Source organism: Sycon ciliatum, chromosome 8 (assembly GCF_964019385.1).
Source record: "Sycon ciliatum chromosome 8, ocSycCili1.1, whole genome shotgun sequence".
Taxonomy (NCBI): domain Eukaryota; kingdom Metazoa; phylum Porifera; class Calcarea; order Leucosolenida; family Sycettidae; genus Sycon; species Sycon ciliatum.
In genome coordinates, this window is record NC_088650.1 from 28079829 (window position 1) to 28091284 (window position 11456).

The window sequence follows — 11456 nt, forward strand, 5'->3', positions numbered from 1 at the left end:
ACATTGTACATGACTTGTACATAACATTGTATACCTAAAGAACGAAACAGCATGCTGTCCGCAGATTGAGTAACATTGTATACCTACATAATTATGCAACTAACTGTTACTTCAATTCCGCCTGTGAGGTCACGGAGATAGCGTTATGGACAAATTGATCGATTATCGCGGTTGTGTTTGCCAGAGCGCTTCATGAAGGATATTCACGATGCCCCTTCCGACCGTGCCAGTTATACTGTCATACGCCCTGTAGAGGAGACGGCTCGATACCGGGACGTTTTGACAGCCAAATTTGTATAGACCCAAACCGATCATCAGCGTTGATTTTTCACTCGAAATATGTTTGTGGAAGGAAACTGGCATGTTGAAGTTTGCTCTGGGGCCAGAGTCAATCGAACTGAGCCACTCCTTTGTGTTGACCCATTGCCTCCAAGTTGCCCAATTTTTCGCTTCAAAAAAGTTCAAATCAGAGGTGGCTCCAAACCGGACACGTTTTAGAGTGCACGTCAAATTCACTCTGGGTCTGAAATTAGGTAATTGCTATCGCTCCACGACGGCCAGTATAGAGTAACAATGACTGATTTTATATGATTCTGGACTGATTTGAATCATATTATCTTCCTTATTGGCCATGGGCCATCGTGGAAATAAAGAATAATAATAATAATAATAATAATAACAATAAGCCTTGTGTGTGCTTCCATTAGTTTTGATTTGTATGCGGTGCTTTATTGGCGAGAGGCGAGCCGCTGTTTACCTGCGACAAGAAGTTGATTTTTCGAAAGTCGTAAAACTCAAGTCGCAGTGCGAAGCAACACGTCAAAAACTCACCTGCTTGATATGGCGCTTCTGGTCATCGCAGAGCCATGACATTTTGGCTCGGAGTATAACACATAGTAGTCTCACTGTGACATATGTTTTCTAATCAAAATACCAAGAGAGAAAGTGAATATTGAGTCCGTTCCGGTTTGCAACCGGTGTCCTATTTGAAACCGTCCCCTCTACATCATGCATGTACAGTCATGTAGACTCTACATGTACAACGTAAACTCAACACGACTGTTCACACAGCATGGGGCTGTGTTCCCAAAAATAAGTTAAAGAAACGGGACAAAACAAATTGAATACAAACACGAACATGATAAGCAACAAACGCACAGGCGGGCATCGAGAAATAGCAAAGTCATGTACTTTTTTTACATTGTACATTGTACATCGCGCAGCACATGTAGGAGCAATTATGTATGCGGTTGGGTACATTCTGGGGTCAGCACAGGCACCAAGCAGCTACTGCTGCTGCTACTGGTGGTGGTGGTGATAGTGATAGAATTTCCCAAAATAGCCAGAAAGCCAACACGTCACATTTTGGAACATGTCTCACCAGTAAATCCCATGTTCACACAAGACAACGCAAAATAATTCATTTTGGATATGGAATGTCTGCACTAGAGGCGGCTTCCTGTTTGCGTGGTGCCTTGAAAATATGAATTAGACATGTACAATCATGTACATCCTCAACTCCATCATAGAGTCTGCTGATATGGCCAGTCTTCCCCGAAGCCGTTCTCAACATTCACCGTGCACATCGTCCAGCATAAATATGTGAAATGTTATCTTGTGGGCGTCCAGACTCACGGTGAAATGTCCCAGTGTGCAGTTACTGAGTAAGCTGCTTCCCGAAGCAAACATTGAGGGAAATAAATGGTGGTTCCCGATTCACAATGCCATATTCTGGTCATACATGTGCGTGTACATGTACATTGTACTTAACGATCACGTATTCAACTTTGTGAAAACCCCAGGTTCGCATCATTTTTCTTCGTCTCCTTGAGAAGTCGCACTGTTTTGAAAGAAGTGGGAACAGTTCAATCCTCTAGCCCCATGTCTCCAGGGATATTCGTAGGGTGGGCGGCCTCTTCAAGGACGTCCTCTATCTCTCTATGTTGGCAATGAAAACGTTGTCAATTATTTCCACCAAGACTAGCGCCAGGAATTGAAGTGACTGGCGGAAAACGGCGCAGAGCCATTGTTTTGACCTTGTGTAGCAATAGAACGCGCAGCACACTTCACCTCTGCAGACTCACCCCGTTCGTTGTGTTCATGCCAGAGCGCCGTCGTCATACATGAAGTAGTTGAGTTATTTCAGTCGCAGTACACCATTGGTACACAGACGGCTCTGAGAAGTACATGTAACAGTTACATGTACATGACTGTACGTCATGTAGTTATCCTTTGATTTTCACGATGTGAATCGGCGTTATCTCTCACCAGTCGACGGTAGGCCGAGAGCCTCAAGGAAATCTTGAATTCAATGAAAAATGATTGATTCAAAAAATGTCAACTGATGAATATTCAAATAACCGACGAGGAGTTATGATGAATATTCCGCAATGTTTGCTCGCACACTTTGACAGGGGTCTTGGTCCGGAGCAGTATAGGCTAGCGCTAGTGCTTCTGCCACATTGACATGATTAAACAGTATCCAAGATACATGATTGCACAAGTGCAGTCTGTACATTTTCATCACCTCAGGTAGCAGTAAAGACGCAGTAAAGTGTTACAATGCAGGTACTACATGTAGGTCAACACAACATAATTCATTGTACACAATCTTGTAATTCATTGTTCATGTATGTTCTCTGAGTTTTTGTGATCGTGCATGACCTTTTTGTATTATTCTCCATTATGGATCAGAGCTTGGGGATTCCGCGTGAGGTTCGACTTTTTGTAATGCCCCTGGCATTATTCCTCCACGGCTCAGTAGCACGTAGGCCATGGATAACACTGTCACTGGTATGGACTTCGCTGCAGACCACTGATCCGTGTACGGATAGATGGGACACACAACGGCGATTACCGTGTATGCAGTCACCGGAGCCACGGTTTGTGCGTGGGCGCCCACTGCGCTGGCAGCGTACCACGCATTCTTACAGAATAACGCCTATGTCACGCACTAGTCTGTGTCCGATTCGGGCCGGGGTAGTATCCACAATTATTTACCCCAGGTAAGACTAAGAGAGTGCATTGGCAAGTTGTTGTGTTGTAGGGCGTAATAAAGCGCATGTTTTCACGCCGTCTCTCCTAGCTTTACAACGGGTGACTCGGGGTTAGGCCCTGGCGGATAATGCTCGAAAAGGTGGCAGATTCTGCTCGAAAAGCAGTGAAATTGGCAGAACCATACAAACCTTATGGCGTGCAGTTCCTCGAATTCTGCTCCATTTCTTTATCCACATACCAAACATGCATGAAACTTACCAGAAAAAGTACCGAATTCTGCCAATTTTTCTGCCGGCATTATCCGCCAAGGCCTACTCGGGGTGAGTGGGACACTTTGATGCTCACCGTGCAAGTAAGTGTGGACATTCCCGCGGGTGGCAACTCTGGAATTTCGAGAATCACAACACGAGGGAATGTGCCTTACAGTTACACTGATGCAAGTACAGCGGCTGTCAGTACACTCAGTACAAGTCATGTACAAGTCATGTACAACTTAAGTCATGTACAAGTCATGTACATAAAGTTATTGCCAACTTTCCCAGGTTGGACGAAACTACTAGTACATGTAGCTCTCAGTCTCAAACAACTACAATAGTTACTTGGCTGATGAAGTTTGTAACCTCTTTGATCAGGAAGAAGCAGTGCATATACATGTTCATGTACATAACGCAAACAGCAAAGGCACTACCCCACGCAAGAGTGCTCAACTGCTACAAGAGCAGGAGCGAAATACTCAATCTGCGGACAGAACTGTTTCGTCCTTTGTGGACTCGTCAGCGCAGCACAGAGAAAATGAGGCCGAACCTGATAGCAATGGAAATAAAAATTTCCAATCAGGTCCGAACTTACCTTGCCAGAGTGCTCAAACTGACAAGTCAGTGAGCTCTGCACTGACTTGTCAGTTTGAGCACTCTGGCAAGGTAAGTTCGGACCTGATTGGAAATTTTTATTTCCATTGCTATCAGGTTCGGCCTCATTTTCTCTGTGCTGCGCTGACGAGTCCACAAAGGACGAAACAGTTCTGTCCGCAGATTGAGCATGTTCATGTACATGTACATATACACACACTTGAGAGGGATGAAAAGCGTTTCTTCTGTAACTCTGAGTTTCACGGTTTTAACCGATCATCAGACAGCAACTTGACTACAATTTTCAGAAGATAAGATTGATATAGGCTGCAAGCTTGGATCATAGCGCGAATGGATGATCCGTGATGATAGTGTAATTATAAAAATGATTGCGTGAGTTGGTACATGTACAATGGCATGATTGTACACATGTACAGTGTATAATTATTGTACACATGTATGTCTACAATCGTCATGTAATATGTAATATGTATGTGGGCGATGTTCTTCTGGTCTTTAATCCCACCCTCAAGAGTATGGACACATTTGATTACGACAGATTATTATTATGTTATGTCACCCCCCCCCCCCTCCACCCTTCGCTATCGTATTATTGTTGGGGAAGGATCAGGTTTGACTTTGCGACGTAAAATAAAAAGTACGAATACAATGTCCTTATGTCACCCAGCAGATGCAGGCCATAGGGCAGCACTGACCAGTACATGGTTTTATTTACTTGTACATGTACATGTGTGTGTGTGCAGCTACGATGTATTTCGGATCTCGTTGTGCTAAACATAAATGTACATCAGGGGTAAGCTAAACACTTTACCTTAAAGGGTATTGCTGTATTATTGTCTTTTATAAAAGTGCCATCTTTCCCTGACTAATAGTGAAAGTGTCCTAAAATGAAAACGTACATTGTATATGACAATTGATGCCCTAGCCTGTGATTTGGATTCACATTGAAAAGAGATTAAACTTGTACATTGAACGAAAAGGACATTTGTATCATGCGTGACCTTAGGTTGGTATCAGCTGAGCTCTTTCTCAAGTCTTTGCAAGGTTAGTGCAAGACCTTTCTGTTGACTAATCCGTTGCTGCAAAGCTCGGATACCGTGCCCGTTTTAGTATCCCCATCACGACTGCAAACTGCTGCAAACATTGGAGCTTCTTGCCTTGGCCCTGCCACAACAACTACTAGTAACTGAACTACTACGAATAATTATAATAAAACAGGTCGCGTAATGAAGCAGCGTAACGATAGATGTGCAAAGTCATGATGCCTGGTCCGCTTCTGAACGAAATTACTGGTAATAGTCAAATCATGTACAAATGGATTTGTACTTTAGAATGAATGACCGCGATCCCTGGCACCTGGTCCTGACCTAGGAAATCTTGGTAGCGTGGCGCATACATCCATGCATTACGACAGGAGGCTAAACATCAGAATGTTTGGATTGGAATAATAGTGGGACCGGAACGGTACTACATGTAGTAACCAGCTTTCCGCAAATCACACAAATACAATCATGTACATGTATGGCCCGCACAGCATGCATTGCGGTACACGCAGCCCGCTGAGCACAGCCATACACTGATCGAGTGTGTACTGATCGAGCAACTACAGACTACAGTAGTTCGGACTGGCCTGTCGGACTTGGACAGGCTGCCATGCGGGTGTGATAAATATAGCAGCTCTGGCAGCATGGAGCTTTTCTGCCTTGGCCCGGAGTTCGCGATGCTGGTGGCAAGCCACTTGAAGGGTATGAGCACTGCAGTGCTGAGGTTCGCGTCACAGGCCACCTCTCAACTCTACAGCCTGCGGACTACACAGCCGCAGCGAGACCTAGCCTCGAAGTGTGATGAATTACTGGGATTGATGCGAGTTTGTGACAATCTGAACTCCAGAAATCTCCCGGGGCAGGTGGCCATGCTCCATCCGCTGCAGAAAGATGTGAAGTCCACATTGTATTGTAGATGTATGTGGCGATTCGTCGTATAAAAAGCGCAGCTATAGCTTTCAGCTCGTCACTCAAGGCATTTGTCAGAAATCATCAGTTATTTCCAATTTGTTTGTTCGGCACTCCCGGTTGGTCTCATACAGTATTAGAAATGGCAGCAATCAGCCTGTTCAACACAGTGCTCTATCTAGCCATCGCCCTACACAAAGAAAATGATGGCACAAATTCCGTAGTCCTGCGGAGCCTAGCAGCACCAGAAAGTAAGTACATGTACATGTCATTTAGGAAGCGAGTGAAAACAAATGTTTTTCAAATGCTTGGCGACAAATAATTCCCACAAAGCAATTTCAATGATTACTGGGAGATACAATCTAGCTCTAAAGTCTAAACTCCATAGATTTTTTTCTCGAACCCTTATGGTGGGTATGAAAGTACAAGAATGCATGTTCGAGTTTGTCACACTGTCCTAAGTCAAGTGTCACCGAATGTGCATCTAATACTGTTTTTCCTTTGGGTTTGCTTCTGCTTGGCTGCTCATCAGGTAGATTCACCTACCACTATCGGCACTCCCAGTCAGAAGAGGTGATATTCACGAGTACCACTGGCAGCAAACAAGACCTGACAGTACAGTGCAACAAGCTCTCAACAATGGCCAGGGATGCCGTTGAGCACCAAGAGAACATATTCCACCTCAGAGATCACCCGGACCCCCAGCTGGAGGGGCATCAGAAAGTCATGCTTGTGCACAAGCGCACACAGCTAGTGCTGGTGGCAGATCCAAGCAGCGAGGAGGCGTCCAGAATACACCTGGTGCCATTGCCAGTGGTTCAAGCATCCACACTGCTGCAAAGGTATGCCCTATTCAAAACATATTATACACATCAATAGATTCAGTTCAACAGTACCTAGATTTTATTTATTGTAGTTGGCAATCCCCACTCCTCCGTGGTTTACGGCTTAGCCTCATGCCCCCGACTCCAACGCCATGGCTTATGAACTTTGTCTCGGAAACATAGCTCATGCCCTGCCCTAGCATCAGAACATGCGTTATTGCAATTCCCATACATGTACGCTCCCATCCATTTGTGTTTATCACTTGGTTTCTCCCGGTGCTACGAACTTATTACCCTACTGCCACTGGATTAGTTGATGCTACGCTCAATGTCTATTTGCTGCTTGAAACTTGAGACAACCAGTCTAAACATGCTGTCATTCCCCTGGGTATTTATATTTATTCTCAAATTCCGAATTGTATTTCTACCAGATTTTCATGCCAATCCGATTTACCCAGAGATCAGAAGCCGCTAATATTTGTATAGTCCGATTCTATTCGCCGCCCTATCCAGGTCGAATAAGAGAAGCTCTCCCATACCTGCTTGAATCTACCCCCCCCCCCTATTTAATGATGCACTGTATTTATTTATTTATCTATTATACCGAGTAGCGCTCAGCTTATTTATTATTACTAGAAAGACGGGCTATTATTGACAATTGACCAACTATATTATGCAGCTTTAACATTATACATTATTACAATCTCAAAATACTATAGTTCGGTGGAAACGGTGAGTGAGAGAGAGTTGAGGTGCTCTGTTGTACTGCAGTCTTTGCCAGCAGGACATCAAAGCATGCGTGCACACTGGCGATGAGTGAATTCCTGCTTAGGCTAAGGCACCAGAGAATACCCCTCACCAGTGTCACTCTTCATGCGAGCGCAGGCGTGGTGTGTATACATGTGCATGTATGCGTGGAGCCCCTGGTGTGGCCTCTTGTCTGTTCAAGCATTTCATAACTCGAACCTTTACTCCTTTTCTCGTCATTGGAAGGATGTATAGTTAGGTATTCTAAGCCTAAGGAGTAAAGGAGGAAACCCGGATGTCGCTCTGTTGTGGATTGCTACTCATACTGTCTGGTCCTATGCTGATCCACAACTTATTGTTTACGATCCAGGCAAGGGTCCTGGTCTTTGCCTTATTAGGATGTCACGTGTCCGGTATGCGCGTGGCTTACAATCGAGGGGAAAATACCCCATACCCATCCCGAGGTGGCTACGACACAACGCAGTACTAGTAGTATGCACTGAAGACACTGAAGTATCCGGCGAATTCAGGTCACAGGTGGTCAATAGATTGAGCGAGGAGGGTGAAGCGTCCAGTTCGCACCTGCGCTACCCGCAGCTCGTTCAGCCGTTCGCCAAGCCGAGGAACCGTGCCAGAAAGGCACTGGCTGGAACCTAATGTTTGCATCCTCATGTCTTCACTGCCACCCCCAAGCATACCAAGGATGTGTAGCGTTATTATCCAAATTAGACGATTTGCTTGATCCACGTCGTGATACTCGCCACGACTGTGAAGTCAGGCTGCAGCCTTTTGCAGTTCAAACTTCAAATCCATCTGAAGATTGGAGAAGTTCGTCATTACTGTTCTTACCAGTTACATGCGGGTAGATTGCCAGTTTCAGCCGCCTCGTCAAGAGTAGAGGAGTAGTTCAGGAGTGGCGTCACATCCTTCTTCCCTTCAGAGTTGGTGCACATTCCTACCTAGGAATTGATGCGTTCCTATAGTGTAATTGGGTTTCAGGTCTCGTGTGACTCATACGCATGCCATGTACATGTACATATATCTCCACACATCACTACAGTACATGTACAACATGTACACTTAGTCTTGTAATTCAATTACTAGTTTTTTACTACCAACATTGGCGACAATACGGCCCCATTCTTTCCCACTTGGGAATATCCCCAGACCATCAATCGTGGCATCATGACACTATCTCCCGCTGCCGTGGCGTATCTTCTCAACGGTATGACCTTTCCGAGTTCCTGCTCCACTCGTGTACGATGGCTGCCGTCACGTCCGGTTCCTGTAGAAATCACTAATGTCACTCTCAAGTCGGGATACCCTGGCATGCTTGTATTATGAGGGTGCACATTTGACTTGCTGCTAAAACGCTGAGTAGGATAAATGAGACAATGTATATTTTCAATGTTTCCACCAGCAGATGATCCCCAAAGTGCTAGCTAGGGCCTGTTCACAATTTCATAATTACCCGTATACATGTAGAGTAAAACCTGTCAAGGCGACCACCTGGATAAAGCAACCACCTCTTCAAGAAGACCGCTGCAACCAGGACCAATGGATGCTATTTCCAGTCAAATAACCCGGGATAAGGAGACCGCCTGGTACCAGAGACCACACTTTAAAGGTCCTTTGAGCGCTCGCCTTAGAAAGATTTCACTGCAGCTACAATGTAGTTGACTTCTGTTGATTGCGCAGGAATGCTATGAGTAACCAAGGCAACCATCTTGAAATCGATGCAGCCTAACATGACGTGATGTCCAGCACGTCTTCACGTTCATTGGATGTTTCTTACTCATGGTGATTCTGCCCAATAATTGTTCGGATACTCGTAAATGTCGTTGAATGGATATGAGTGCGCGCGTGCGTGTGTGTGTTTTAGAAATGCATGGATGAGGTTGAGGACATTCACACTGTCCTGTTTGGTATTACAATCACTAATGTTTCCAAGCCGATGACTGAGGGCCAGGGCATCAGACAAACGCATTAACTACATGCTACTGCTCATCAGCACATATTTCAGAATTGTCGGATTACAATCAGACCTGTGATGACGTCCGTATTCTCCGTAGAAAACATTACAGAGGTCATGAGCTAATCAAACTACCATAATCCCATTGGGTGAGTGCATCTCTTTCCAAGTCTTCACGCGAGTTGATCACTCCAAAGAGGCGTGAAGGTCTTCCCAATATCAGATGAACATGCTGACACTGATGGGTAATGATAAACATCAGAGATCGACGTACCGGCACTATGGTGACATTTCACATCAGTCTGCCGCTGGTACCCTGAATACAATGTACAGTCTGTCCATCTTTACACTAATTACAGGTTCAGTGCATGGCAATGTATGCTGCCAGCCAGGCTCGGTGATGCGTCTACTAGTACAATCACATGTCCAGTAGTCTACCTACACATAACTTGTACTCATGCCAGTATAGATGTAACGTAACAATGTACATTTTCAATCCAATCAAAGTAAAGAATGTATATACATGTAAACGAGCACATTTGGTTGTTGTCATTGAAAGATCCTCACAGTATGGACACAATCAAACGACTGTCAGGGGTTTGTAACATTCCCCACCCGCACTGGATGCCTCAGTGGGAATGTTTGAATTTTAGCAATATCTTTCGCAGGTGAAAGCAGCATTGTAGAAGAAGAAAAGCCACCCATATACACATACATGTACATGTACCCCAGAGCAGAGGTCTGGTAAATTCAGCGAAGCTGGGAAAGTCAAAAAGACGGATACGTATCAGGGAAGAAAACATCGTGTTACGCCACTATTCCAGCACCAGAGGTTCCGTCAAGTTTCTGAAATCCACATACTTCTACATGACTGTACATGTAGCTGTAAAGAAGAATTTGGTGTCTATCACCTGGACCTGTCATATTGACACATTGGGTTTTGAGCAGAGGTCGAGTGGCATTCTCTCCTTTGTTTAGACTTGTCTGTTACGTAATATTTATCAGTCAAACGCTGGTGAGCAGTCGGATGCCATGGGCAACCATGTCCAACTCAAGTCTCCCAGATCAACCCGTCAACCCGGCCCTAACCAGGGTGGAGCGATCATCAATGGGCGCCTGTCACCCGATCAATTTGAACGTCAAAATGATACCATGCGAGGTGCAGATCCCCAGTGTCTCAGCGCATTTTTGTACACCTGTAGTCCTGTACCTGATGAATGCATGTAATGTGCATACATGTATGAACACATCCATACATCTTCACGACACTCTCCAGACGGTCTCTGGGCTACGGCAATCAATAAAAAAGAAGGAGAAGGACAAATGTTACGAGTTATGACTAACTTTTTCATCATAGTTTAATTGGCTCACCATCCGAGTTGAATAAAAAAAGAGAATCATTCGAATTTTCGGGCAAGTCTTCGCAGTTTGAGAAATATGTATGAACATGCTCAGTGTATCGCAATGCAGAATCGTCTCCGTGATATCCAACTAGGAATGGTACATTTTAACTGAAGTACATGTAGGTTGGCAAGTGACTTTTAACAATAGCCGATTGTCATGGTACCATTAACATCGTTCTCTTACTGTATTTTGGTAACTATTTTATCCCGCTTGGTGTCGCATTCTGTATCAAAATTTGTGGGTTGCCCAAATAAAGGTATTTCGAAGTACTTTCCTTTCCCCAAAGTATTTATTTGTACCTAAATTCAAAGGGGTGTACATGTATGTGTGCCTGACATGAAGCAACATACCGGCCCACGTTCTGTGGAGCTACAATGTACGGTTACACCTTATCCAGCCCCGCATACATTGTTGTTAGAGTCGGGTGGGCAGCCAATGATTAATTTATAAGAAGAAAAGAGGACCAAAGAGCTACAAGCTACGCTATAATATCCAATCACACCACCAGTTACTTTACAATCATACAAATGTAGATTGTTATTCATATTTATTGTAACATCTCAGGATTCAGTGGAAAGTTGGAAACACCGGCCAATGTGAAGAGAGTGGGTGGTAGCCAACCACGGCTACACGGATACGTAGGGGTTAGGAGGGGAAAACGAAAGAATAGCAAAAGCAACAGCAACGCCAA

The 11456-nt window shown here is 44.6% G+C and overlaps 1 long non-coding RNA gene across 1 annotated transcript; it reads left to right on the top strand.

The window, feature by feature from the left end:
- The first annotated feature begins 5881 nt into the window (after nucleotides 1–5881).
- LOC135823421 (uncharacterized) lies at nucleotides 5882–6679 on the top strand. The gene is made up of 2 exons (XR_010554698.1): nucleotides 5882–6069; nucleotides 6351–6679. It is a non-coding gene; the product is annotated as an uncharacterized LOC135823421 (long non-coding RNA).
- Nucleotides 6680–11456: the final 4777 nt, after the last annotated feature.